Source organism: Spermophilus citellus, assembly GCF_964194105.1.
Source record: "Spermophilus citellus genome assembly, chromosome: 11".
Taxonomy (NCBI): Eukaryota; Metazoa; Chordata; class Mammalia; order Rodentia; family Sciuridae; genus Spermophilus; species Spermophilus citellus.
This window is the reverse complement of record NC_138192.1, coordinates 107,398,380-107,412,860: the sequence shown is the minus strand read 5'-3', so window position 1 is coordinate 107,412,860 and position 14,481 is coordinate 107,398,380. Positions and strand designations below refer to the sequence as shown.

The 14,481-nt window shown below is 35.1% G+C and overlaps 1 protein-coding gene across 4 annotated transcripts in view; it reads right to left on the bottom strand.

The window, feature by feature from the left end:
* The window catches only part of ADAM23 (ADAM metallopeptidase domain 23), a 184,692-nt gene that overhangs the window by 43,664 nt on the left and 126,547 nt on the right, over nucleotides 1-14,481 (bottom strand). The gene's annotated exons all lie outside the window — the stretch shown is intronic.

The following is a 14,481-nucleotide window of genomic DNA, read 5'->3' as shown; positions in this document are numbered from 1 at the left end:
GGACAGTGAAGGAAATGAATCAGCTTGTTATGTAGGAGTGGACACACTTGGGAACTAATTTGCAAGACCTTGCTCAGCTCCATGAGAATGTCAAATCTGCATGTGACACCATGACGCTCACCTTTAGGCTGCATTACTGAAACAGAATGCTTTTCAACACAATATAAGTGCAGCATCGTCAGGATCCTTCTGACCTCTTAAGCCGCAAACTTTACTAGAGCAATCTGTGATGTCGAGGCTATTGCATCTTACAGGCCCATTTATCAAACCATTCTTTAAGGTATACTTTATTTTCCCCAAAAATTATTCTGAATAAGTTAACTTAAATTTTGCATGCATTTAAGAGAGCTGAAAAGTCAAAGGCCTAAGTACAATAATCTCAAAGAGGCTTTGCCATGCTCTTTAAAGCCCATCTCCCTCCCATGCTGGCATTCTCCACTCCCCATTCCCCGCTGACTCCTCTCCATAGCACTTAGCACCAATTGACGGTTCATACATTTTATACTTCTGCATTCATTATTTTTGTTCCTAACAAAAATAAGGAGAGATCCATGTGAGATCAATGCAGGTTTTATACCCTGCTACTTTCTTGGCACTCAGAACCATATCAGACGTATTGTAGGTGTTTAATTATTATCGACTGACTGAGAAAAATAAATGAATGACTCATACAGACACAATTAAGTTATTCTACTCTGCACTTTACCAAGCTGTTTATCAGGTTTATCTCAGAAGGATAATAGAATTAATTTATCATGCTTAAGGAGCAGTACTGAGGAATACTTTGAGCTAAAATACTTTAGTTCTAGATTGTTCTAAAGAATAACTGACTGTAATGCAAGCTTCATTCACCACAGCTTTTCGTTAAACCTGTTTGTAAGTATTTAAAGGATGCAACTATTGGCACTAAAACCTAGAATCCTGAGCCAACTGCACAAAAGCAGGGATCCCTGAGGCCTCTTTCATCCATCTAAACTCACTCTGAACACAATCATTATTTCATCAATCAACCATCATTAATTATTCACTTACCCTAAAACTAAGGCAACCATGGTAAACAGAAGTGGGGGAAAAATGTTGCTACTAGAATAGGCACATGAGGGCCTAGAATTAATTTTGCATGCTTCACTGTTATAATTTTCAAGAAGAAAAATTCTGGGCTGGGTTTGTGGCTCAGTGGTAGAGCACTTGCCTAACATGTGCGAGGCACTGAGTTCAATTCTCAGCACCACGTATTAAAAAAAAAAAATAGAAAATAAAGGTCCATCAATAACAAATAAAAATATTTTTAAAAAGAAGGAAAATTCTTTTCTTTACTAAAGAAAAAAAGTCTTTGGTACAAACCTTATTACAAACTGCCATAGCCTCATGTGAGAAGATTTCTAAACAATTTGCTTTTAGTTTAGGCCAATAAAATCCAGTTGCTTATCACTGAAATGTTTAACAAGGAAATTATGGGGCTTCTTACATTTTCTAGGGATATTTAAAACAGAAGAATCACAACTCTGGTACCTCTCTCACTAAGAAGAGTATGGGTCCTATCACTAAATGTCACTTTGCCCTGGTTTAATGCTGTGTAGGCAGGGTTGCTCAAGGAGATTTTCAACAGTACAACAGTATTTAAATGTGTTTAAAATATACTATACTCCCCAGTTTGATGACCTCTTTCCTAGTGCCAACAAAAACATTTCCCACATTATTAGATATCTTTATTATAACATCTAGTATTTTTCACCAAAGATTTCTCTCAGTTGTACTGGTATTTATTCTGTCATAAACTGTGAATTTAAAAAGTCGCTCCGAGATACTGTGACCTGATACCAAATTAAGCAAAAACATGAGGCAAAAGAGATAAAGTAATGATATACATGATGAAATATTATTCAGCCATAAAAAGAATGGCTTTATGGCATTTGCCAGTAAATGGAGAAATCTGGAGACTATCATGGTAAATGAAATAAGCCAATCCCAAAACAACAACGTCAAATGGTATGTGGATGCTAAGGACAGCAGTCAACTGAATAGAAGTTCAGCAGATTCGACAAAGGGGAATGAAGGGAAAGAAGGGGGAATAGGAATGTGAAAGACTGTGAACTAAATCTAACTTGACTTTCCTGTGGACGTGAAGGAATACAGCACAATGAATCTCAACATCATGTCCATCCACAAGACTAGGATCCTGTTGGAAGCTGTGCATAAATTATGGATTTGTTTGAGCCATCATAAGGCAGGGAGGTTATTTTTCTGGGAGTTCTTGGGTAAAGTTCCCCAGTTCAAGAAAGCCCAGACCCTCCTGGCACCCTGTCTCAGCTCACAACCCTAGGTTCAAATTCGGCTACCTGGAGACGGGCGTAACCTGCTAAGCCCCAAACAACTTGTTTTTCCCATTCTTATCCTGTTTTCCTGAAGAACTCCTCACTGAATCTCTTTGTGTATTTCACTATAAATAAAGCATTTTCAGGCTTTTCCCTTTGTTAGGATCAGACCCATCAGGTCTCCTCACCAGCCAAGCTCCAGCTCCAAATATTTTCTTGCATCTTTGGCTTTATTTCTTGATACTACTTTTTACATACTTTTTTTTTTTTTTTAATTTCCAGGAGGCCCAGTACCTCAGAGGGTTACTTATACCATCCCTATGCAGGTTGTGGATGACAGTTGGCACCTGGAACAGGGACCCTTGAGAGGAATTCAGATGGAAAAAACGTCAGGTGGGTGTCAGGCCCTCCCTCATAGAAAAGTGTAGCTAGTCGATTTAAAGAGAGAGAGAATGGAGGAAAATAACTCAAACTATCACTATTTGCCAATGACATGATTCTATATTTAGAAGATCCAAAAAATTCTACCAGAAAACTTCTAGAACTAATAAGTTAAGTCAGCAAAGTAGCAGCATATAAAAATCAATATCCGTAAATCAAATGCATTTCTATGTATATGTGATTAATACACTGCAAGAGAAATTAGGAAAACCACCCCATTCACAATAGCCTCAAAAATAAAATACTTGGGAATCAATCTAACAAAAGAGGTAAAAGACCTCTACAATGAAAAATACAGAACACTAAAGAAAGAAATTGAAGAAAACTTTAGAAGATGGAAAGATCTCCCATGCTCTTGGATAGGCAGAATTAATATAGTCAAAATGGCCATACTACCAAAACTGTTACACAGATTTAATGCAATCCTATTAAAATCCCGATGACATTCTTCATAGAATTAGAAAAAGCAATCATGATCCCATTTGGAAAAATAAGAGACCCAGAATGGCCAAAGCAATCCTAAGCAAGAGGAGTGAAGCAAGAGGTATCATAATACCAGACTTTAAAGGACACAAACTACAGAGCAATAGTAACAAAAAAGGTATGGTATTAGTACCAAAATAGACTTGTAGACCAATGGTACAAAATAGAAGACACAGATCCACATAAATATGGTTATCTCATATGAGACAAAGGTGCCAAAAACATACATTGGAGAAAATATAGCCTGCCTATTCAACAAATGGTGATGGGAAAACTGGGAATCCATATGTAGCAAATGAAATTAAACCTCTCTCACCCTGCTCAAAATCAACTTAAAGTGGATCAAAGACTTAGACACTGTAACAGAGACCCTGTGCCTACTAGAAGAAAAAGTAGGCCCAAATCTTCATCAAGTTGGCTTAAGACCTGACTTCCTTAACAAGATTCCTAAAGCACAAGAAGTAATATCAAGAATCAATAAATGTGATGAATTCAAACTAAAAATCTTCTTCTCAGCAAAAGAAACAATCAGGGGTTGGGGTTGTGACTCAGCGGTAGAGTACGCGCCTAACACGTGTGAGGCCCTGGGTTCAATCCTCAGCACCACATATAAGTAAATAAATAAAATAAAGGTATTGTGTCCAACTACAAATAAAAAATAAATAAGAAAAAAAAAACAATCAATGAGATGAAGAGAGGGCTTACATTTTGGGAGCAAATTTTTGCCTTATACACATCAGAGAGAGCACTAATCTCCAGGATATATAAATAAAGAACTAAAAAAACTTAACACCAAAAAATCAAATAACACAGTCAATAAATGGGCTAAGGAGCTGAACAAAACAAGAAATACAATCGATGAACAAAAATATGAAAAAATGTTCATCATCTCTAGCAATTAAAGAAATGCAAATCAAAACTAATCTAAGATTTCATCTCACTCTACTCAGAATGGCAATTATCAAGAATATAAGCAATAATAAGTGTTGGTGAGGATGTTGGAGAAAAGGTACACTCGTCCATTGCTGGTGAGACTGCAAATTGGTGCAACCACTTTGGAAAGCAATACAGAAACACCTCAGAAAACTTGGAATGGAACAATCATTTGACCCAGCTACCCCACTCCTCGGTCTATACTCAAAGGATTTAAAAACAGCATACCACAGTGACACAGCCACATCAATGTTTGTAGCAGCTCAATTCACAATAACTAAACTATGGGACCAACCTAGACGCCCTTCAAGAGATGAATGGATAAAAAAAATGTGGAAAATTTCCACAATGGAATATTACTCAGCCTTAAAGATGAATGAAATTATGGCATTTGCAGGTAAGTGGATGGAACTAGAGAATATCATGCTAAGTGAAATTAGCCAATCCCAAAAAACCAACAGCTGAATGTTTTCTCTGATAAGCTGATCCATATCCCTACAGGGGGGTAGGGAAGAATGAAGGAACTTTGTGTAGAGGGAAGTGAGGGGAGGGGTGGGTCTGTGGGGATGGGAAGGATGGTAAAATGAGACAGATATTATCACCCTATATACATGTATGATTACACTACTGGAGTTATTCTGCACCATGTACAGCCAGAGGAATGAGAAGTTATGCTCCATTTGTGTACAATGTGCCAAAATGCATTCTACTGTCATCTATAACTAATTAGAACAAAAACAAAAAAAAAAAAAAAGAGTGCTGTCAGAGGCTACCAGACTGCCTGGCTTCTGAAGCTTCTTTGCCTAACAGAGAGTGCAGCCCAGGAAAGGAAGAAATTTGGTAAACAGATTAGTTCTCCAGCCCAGAGACCAGATAAAATTCCTGTGGGAGCATTTATCTTGCGGTTTAAAAATTGTCTTTATCCACCTTGTAATATGGAAAATGTTTGGTTCTGACTCAATTTCTGGTTTTAAAGAATACAAAAAACTAAAAAAAAAAAAAAATACAAAAAACTAAGGGAGAATCTTCAGCCTCCTGCATTTTTCTCTACTCTTTCCCTTCTCAGTCTTTGCCTATGAGAGCAGAAAGAGAAAGTGAAGAGCCAAAACTCCAGCAATGCTTTTTCGAAGAACTTTTCAACCTTCCAGGAGATAAAACTCCAGAGGGAGATTTTTTTTTTTATTATTTTGAAGGAAACAGTTTATTGATTAGACAAAAATAATTTTATATTAATTTATAAAATTTTTTTTAAAAAGTAGAGACAGTCAAAATGTATGAACAATCTATTCAAAATATCTGATGAATAAGATATATAGGGACAAAGGACCAAGATAAATGATTTATTTTGAAGGAAAAAATTTATTGATTAGACAAAAATAATAATTAGGAAATAAAGCTAACTTTAAATAATATTTCATTCATCAAACAAAATCAAGTTAATGAAAAAGCTTTCTAGTTTTTAAAATTTTTGCTTATTCATTTTTTAAAAATATTTTTTAGTTGTCATTGAACCTTTATTTTACTTACATGTGGTGCTGAGAATCGAACTCAATGCCTCACACATACTAGGCAAATGCTCTACCACTGAGCCACAACCTCAGCCCCTGTTTCTTCATTTTTAACTTCTATTTATTTTGGATTAAATTTCACAATAGTTTCCTATTTTTTAAAAATTTATTGGTTTCTTTAGTTCTTTTTGAGATATAGGAGTTTCTTATCTGTTTTTGAGATTAAACTTTGTTTAAATATTTTCTCTATGAATAATTTTTCTGATTTGTTACTTGATTACATTTGTATGCTTTCACTAGTGCATACAGTTATTCAGAATAGTTGGATTGATTTTGACATAATCATACATGCATGGATTTAATCGGCTTCATTTCAGTCCCGGCTCTTCCCCTTTCCTCTCCTCCTCCCTCTTCCTGGTCCCCAATGTTCACTTACTGATCTGAATTCCTTCTTTCCTTACTTCCCCCTTCCTTCCTTCCTTCCTTTCTTCCTTCCTTCCTTCCTCCCACCCATCCTTCCTTCCTTCCTTCCTCCCTCCCTCCCTTCCTTCCTTCATTCCTTCCTTTATTTCTAATTGATGTTTTATTTATTTTTTTCCTTTTTTTATTGTTGGTCGTTCAAAACATTACATAGTTCTTGATATATCATATTTAGAAGATTAACATTAAACAGGGATGAGAGGTGGGAGGGAAAGGGAGAGAGAAGGGAAATTGCATGGAAATGGAAGGTGATCCTCAGGGTTATACAATATTACATACAAGAGGAAGTGAGGGGTAAGGGAAGAATAATACAAGTGGAAGAAATGATTTACAGTAGAGGGGGTAGAGAGAGAAGAGGGGAGGGGAGAGGAGGGGAGGGGAGGGGAGGGGAGGGGAGGGGAGGGGAGGGGGGATAGTAGAGGATAGGAAAGGCAGCAGAATACAACAGACACTAGAATGGCAATGGAAGTGTAAATGATGTGATTCAGCAATCTGTATACGGGGTAAAAATGGTAGTTCAGAGGGAGATATTTTAACAGTGATTTGGCCACAAACTGCAGGCTGCTGCCTAGTTGTAAAAACAAACCAAAACTATGTCTATGCTGCCACTGCGAATCCTAGAGGATTTACAACAACAAAGTTTACCTTAAAACTCAAACTGTTTCTGATTTGACCATGCTTCTTTGTTAACAACCTCTTTTTCTAACTCTACAGCACCAGGAGAGGAAATATGGAAAGATCCTAAATGTACACGTTTTCTTTTCCTTTAAAACAAGGATTTTTTTAGAGGCTTTTGCATTCTTTGGATGTTTCTAAATTCATGTATTTTTCTAATCAGTTTTATTTAGCTATGCAGGTTTTTTTCACTCTTTGTTCAAAGGCCAGTTCCAGGAGGGACTGATGCTAGGGGTGAATCTAGCAATCATCAGGACAATAAGCCAGCAATCTGCAATATTTTATTTCAATGTCCTCACGATTATCAGATTTTAGACCTGGTATTTCCATCCACACAGGCCTGCCTTATAATTAAATCATATAAAAGTCAGATTGGCTCTAATATCTTAATTTCTAACAGTCAAATCTAATAAAAGCTTTGATAAAAATCTGTAGTCTTGTTTCCTACCTGTGGAGCCTCACTTATAAAAGTTATGAATCTTTGTTTCTTGGTTTGATTCTTCGTCTATAGTGTTTTTATTGTTGCCTGTCTATATGTTATTCACAGGGTACCAAAACTGGCAGATAGGTGAAAGAGCATTCATTAATTAAAATTTTTTTACAAATGGATCCAAATTCCTTTCATTCATTCGATTTTAAAAAGATTCAATTTAAACTGGGTAAACAGATGAAAATAAAAATGTCTTTAAAATTATTGACACAGGTTTTTCCAGCTGGTCAGATACTTAATAAATTTGCTAATTCCTCTAATATTTAAATTTTATATCCATTTGTTTCTAACAATTTTATTCAACAGGAAAGAGATGATTAGCACTGTTATCTACATTTGTTTGATGTCTTGGCTTTTACAGTTAAGAATAAGTTAAATTTAAGATAAATGGAATTAATTATATAAGTCTTTATTAAAGGAGATATTAATTTACAAACAATGCTAAAATATCATCTACTAAATATAGAAACATCAAGCATTCTTAACTAAAATGTATTTAAATGTTAGATGTGTTTGTAATTTGGTTAATATAAAAAAGGTCTATAATTCCTTTGTTCTCTATGTTCTGAGAATGGAGTTGCTGGGACTTAAGCTTCTTTTCTGTCAGATGTGATTTATTTATAAGGGTCTGAGACATTTTTCACCTGGTAAAGTAAAAGGCTGTAAATGTCTAAACAAATTAAAATAAAATTTGTACAAAATATATTTCAAGGGCTAGGGCTGTAGCTCAGTGGCAGAGGGCTTGCCTAACATGTGTGAGGCACTGGGTTCGATCCTTAGTACCACATAAAAATAAATAAAATAAAGCCATGCTGTCTATCTACAACTATAAAAAAGAAATTTTTAAAAAATACATTTCAAAAATTTTACATGCAATTAAATTGGTTATATATAATTAACACAATCAACTAAGGTTACTTAAAATGTTTTACTCTTTTAAAAAGAAAAGCTTGGCTTTATGCTGTTTCTGACATAAGACCTATTTACAAGTAAAGATAAGTTCTTTACACAGACCCCTGTTAATTGGGCCTTCTAAATAAAGATAGAGAGAAGAAAGAAACACTTAAAACATTAATCGACTCTCATTCAAATAAAATAATTTCTTATGTCTGTGGAGTTTTATTATTTAGAAAAACTAGTTTTAAAGGAATTAAGATTTGTACAATATTGGTAAAACAATAACTGTTGTTTTAAAGTATCACATTACATTCCAGATTTCAAAATTTTTCTTTAAAAGCTTAATTTGTTTAATATTAAAAAATCAGTGTAATTGTGATACTATTATTGATTTCTACATCTACTAAATAAATTTTTATTTCCCAAATAAACAAGTCTTTACAAGATTTTACTAAGCCGATGCTCTCCAAACTAAAGCTTTCTACAAGTGGTCTCTTACAAACTTATACAAATATAAAAATTTAGTTGGGAATTTAGTTATGTCATTTAATATTCTGTAATTGAATAAACATAAGGTATAGAATTTTATGTTACTCTCTACACTGAGAAGTAAACTTAACTATATTTCTAAAGGACAATAAAGAGAGCCTGACTTATTTAAAGGTTAACAATATGAGATATAAAACTTTTGCTACTTTCCCTCAAGAGGGGGTTAAAAGCTCTCTTAACTTGTCTGTTTCATGTTACATTATGTTAACCAATTCATATTAATTCAAAAATTATACATAAAATGTTATATAAAAGTTTTATAAAATAATATTCAAGTAAGAAACTAAGATTAGTTTCAAATTAAAGCACCTCACCTAAGATTTGCCAAGAGGCCACCTCATTTAAGACTGCCTCTTATCTCATTCAAGATTAAAATAATTATTCAAGTTCATTTAAAATTAAGTTCAAAATATAGATTTTTGTTATAAAAATTATTATACTCCTAAAATAAACAAAAAATACTATATATAAATAAGTAAAGATTCAAACTATTATAAAAATTAAATGTTTCTACTCTTGTTAGTTTCATATTGTATTTTCCTTACAAACTTTACAACTATTATCTGTTAATACCTTACACAAGTACAAATTCTAATATAACTTAAGTTAATTTAAGATAATAAGGTCATAAAACTGGCTTTTAGTATCTATACCGACCCCATTTCATATTTTGTTGCTCAGCCCATTAATAGAAAAATATCATAGTCTGTTGGTAAAAACTAGGTCTTCTTTTACTGTGGTGCCCTCTTTAGCTCAACAACATTGACTTTGCAATCCTCACATGCCTAACAGGTAACTTCTGCTAATTTTCCTGGCCAAATAAAAATATTTATTAAGTCACTTTGTACTGTTTAAATACTTGTACAGTGCTGGGCCATTCTCTTCAATTTAAGGCTAATGATGTTCCAGCTTATATCAACCTTTTCCTACAATTTAAAAAAAGGGTGGGGACAGAGCCCCCACATAACCCCACTAAATCTCACAAAATCTTTAAAACAATTTTTTAAATTATGATATTAAAATTCTCACTGCTTCTGAGCCACACATGCAGCAATACAATAAACAAGATTCAATAATAATACAGGGTAGAAGCTATGCTTGTATATTTCCAGAAAACCCAACCTGTCATCATGGAGACAACTGAAGGACCTGACACTTCAGGCTGAGCAGATGGTTCAACAACAAGGAGGTATTAAGACTCCAATCTCAATGTTTGTGGTTATGCTGGTTCTATTGAGCTATCAGGTAAGTGGAGTCCACGGAGAAACTTATTGGACCCATTTCCCAGATCCACATTTAGGACATCCAGCTGTGTGGACTGAAGAATCCATTCCAGTATTTACTAATGATATTTATATAATGGGAAGTTTCACAAACACATTACACCTATTCATGCCACTGGATCTAATCATATTGGCTACAGTGAGAATCCACCTATATGTTAGTCTCATGATAAACATGCTGGCTGTTCAAAATAACTTTTGAGTAAAAGACATCAAATAAGGGACCTGTATCAACCAATAATACTGGCCCTTTGGTACCTAAGATCATAGGATTAGTATGGGACTTTCCCATAACAGGCCAATTATTTCCAGGGAACATCCACCAGTACCTTGCTGCCCTAATAGTTTTGCAATAGAATTTGGCACCTTCCCTAAATGGTTGGAATGCACAGATGCCTTGACAATGCAACATAAAGTTTCTAGAAATGGTGGACAGATTTTGGATTGGTCTCCAAGAATTGATAAGAGAGAGCTACATCTGGATGCCATGACACCTGGAGTATTCGTTGGTAATATTCTAACTTTCAATGAAGGTAACATGCAAAAAGATCTGTGACATTTAATAACAGCCTCAGATTTTCTCCATTATACAGTTGGCTCTAAAGGCAGGAACTGGAAGGGGGGCTTCTGCTATGGCCTGTAAGCCTATCCAATCTCCTACGCTTTAATTACTAGAAATGTAAGAGTTAAGAAAAAAAGATAATAAATGTCATGTAACTTGTAAAAGGTGTAATCTGACTAATTGCATCACTAGGTATAATAGAGGGAAAGGAACTCTGATTCTTCATCAACCCTCCTTTGCCTTACTCCCAGCTAACATTTCAGGGCCATGATATGCTTATGCCGGGATTCAAGTTTTGCAACGGATACATGCTTAGCTAACCAGACACAGGTGAGCTTTCAGCCTCATAATTCTTGGAAGGAATTAGGTAAATATTGATGAAAAGATTGAAACTAAATTAAATGCTTTGAAAGCTACTGTCATAAATATAGGAAATAAACTTTCTACTCTCAAATTTGAACAAAGGCTTAGCCATCATGCCAGCTATAAATATGTTTGCAATGCTGCAGACAAAATAATGCTTCCCAGTGGGATTGGGAAAAGGTCAAAAATCATCTAGTGGGCATTTGTCATAGCAATAATAATAACTTGGACCTTATGAAGTTACATCATCACATCCAGGATATTCAGAAAAGCAAAATTGATTTCATGGTCCCTGCATCTCCAGCTACACAAATACTTCATGAATTAAATGGCTTTACTCCTGGAAATATGTTGACTCATTCTGCATGGCATATTATTGAAATGATATGTTTGATACTAATTCTTTTTTGTGTCATGATACTAGGTTGTCCTCCTCTCAGAACAAAGACCCAGGAACTCCAAATAAGTGCACACTGCTTGCATTTAAAAAGTAAATAAGGGGGTAATTTTGGAAGTTGTGTATAAATTATGGGCTTGTTTGAATCATCATAAGGCAAGGAGGCTACTTTTGGGGAAACTCCTGGATGAAATTCCCTGGTCTAAGAAAGCCCAGATCATCCTGTTTCCCTACCTCAGCTCACAGCACTATGTTCAAACACAGCCACCTGGAGACGGGCATAACCTGCTAAGCCCCAAACAACTTGTTTTCCCCATTCTTATCCTGTTTTCTTGAAGAAGCTCCTCACTGAATCCCTTTGGTGTGTTTCACTATAAATAGAGCATTCCTGAGCTTTTCCCATTGTTAGGATCAGACCCATCAGGTCTCTTCCACTCATCAAACCCCTTCTTCAAATATTTTCCTGAATCTTTGTTTTCTTTCTTTCTTCTTTTTTTAAATTTATTTTTTAGTTGTAGTTGGACAAATACCTTTGTTTTATTTATTTATTTTTATGTGGTGCTGAGGATCGAACCCAGGGCCTTGCTCGTGTGAGGCAAGTGATCTACCCCTGAGCCACAACCTCAGCCCCATGCTTTATTTCTTGATATTACTTTTTCAGACTCTTTATTTCCAGCCAGCCCACACCTCAGAGGGTTACTTATTCCATTCCCACACAGGTTGCAGGTGACAGGATCCTAATTAAAATAAGATAATTCATGTTTGTATAAATATGTCAAAATATACTCAATTGTCATGTATAACTAAAAATAGAAAATAAAAAATGCCTATAGATACTGATTACAGAGGTTGCAGAGATTCTATTTTCTTAAAAATTATCAGTCACAATTAGATTCAAAGTTTACTGTCTCTGAAAGAAGAAAAATTTTGAGAGACTTTAACTCCTACTCCAATTGTCCATTTGGAAATCATTCTGATCATGTTTTACATGATAATAATAAGAAAATATTCTATTCTAATATGCCAATGAGAAATTAATTTAACTGTAAAATTTTTAACTTATGCCAATGTAGTGAAAAGGAAAAAATGTTTTCCTTAGACATTAGACTCTCAGGTTGAACAAAGAGGCCCTATTATAAAAGCCTTATATTCAGTAAATTCATGGCAAATCAGGAGTTAAAAATTGAAATGAGAAAACTATACTTCCAAAAAGACTGAATACAAAGAACTAAAACCATCTATGGTGGTTATAAAAATAATATTATTCTACAAAACTAACCATATAATTCAGTGAAATAGTTTATCAGGATTGTCAGTACATTTGTCAAGAAAAGGAGAACACACAGTTCTCATACTCTGTCATTATGTTATAGAAAAACTGCAAAGAAACCTGTTTATATATTTATTTTATATATTTAAATATAAGAAACAGATATGCATGAAAATCAATCTCTCTCTCTCTCTCTCTCTCTCTCTCTCTCTCTCTCTCTCTCTCCACACACACACACACACACACACACACACACACACACACACAGCCTGAACATACTTCCCTATACTATATCATTGAAAGGGTCCCTTTGAATTAAGCCTTAGATAATACATATACAGACCTTTAAAAATGGTTATGAATATTTCTCTCTCTCCTTGTGTTTCCTTCCAGTGAACAGAGCTCACTCAGTGTTAACTTCAGCTGTTCCTCTCCTTGATTCACTTCTACCACATGGAAATGGAGTGATTGGCAGATAAGTTTGGGAAGAAAAACTAGGCAGTCTGGCTCTGTTCTGTCATTCTTCTCTTAGAAGCAAGCCTGCCCACATAAATCATGCAGTCTCTACTACTTCTCCATGACAGACCTACCCCTGCAGGGAGAGGTCATAATGGACCTGATTTTATCAGTACCCTGTTAGAGAACCAAGATTTATGAAGAGACTCATTTAGCCCTCACATTGAGCTATGGCCTTCAACCTACTCTTTTGAACTTAAAAAGTGATATTTTGGCCTCCAACTGTATTCTATCTGTTGGGAGCACCTTGGAAGTTACAATACCTTATAAAAGGTAATTCTCCTGATGGGAACTTATGCTAAGGAGTTAACGTCAATCAAGAAACACTGTTTAAAATGCACAGATATTCACTACCACGCTAATAAAATAATTAAAAAAACTTCCAAAATCTAAATATCCATCACTGGATATAAATCAACAGATAAATCTACAAGAAAATAATAATTATAATAACTGTGCAAAGCATAGGAAAATGTTTTTGAAGGGTTATCAGAATAAAAATGAAGGTACGATGAAATCCAAACTTCTTACCATGGCTGCAAGTTTCTACCTGACCTGATTCCTGACATTTTGTTGAATCTTTTCCCCTCTCCTTGCTTTCCTTCCATTTCTGGCAGAAGCCAGGCTTCTACATTTACTGTTCACAAACTAGTTCCTTCTTATGTGTATCTTTCCTTATCTGAGGAAAACACAGCTGATCACCCTGGCTAACGCCCCCACGCCATCCTTTTTTTCCACAGGAGCTTTCTTTATGCAATCTAACATGTTTATTTACTTATTTGCCCTTTTATACCAGCAGAAGGTAGGTTCCACAAGAACCTCCCATGTCCTGGTATTTACAGCATTGCGGGACACATAATTCAACAAATGTTTATTTGAATAACAAAGACTTAGCATAATCAAAAACATTTTAAAAAGTATATAAAGAGGGAATTCTAGAAGGCAACATTAATTACAATGTTATAATCACTTAGTGGAGAAAAAGTCATATCAAAACTCAAAGGCTTCTCCTAAAATTCAAAAAGAGATCAATAGAGGAAAGGGATCAAGGGGTGGGAGGTGTGGAGGGAAGGGGGAAGTGCTGGGGAGTGACATTGATCAAACTGGATTGTTAGATTGTGTGCATTGCATGTACGGATGTATAGCAGCAGATCTCATCATTATGTACAACTATAATGCACCAATAAAAAAAAGTAGAGGAAAAAAAGAAAATCATATTAAAATGTAAAAGCCTTGAAGCCAAGGTTAAGTAGTGGGGTGGAGGCATCAAGAGACTAAGGAAGGCAGACTTCCGCACCCAGTCCACCTCAGGACAGTGC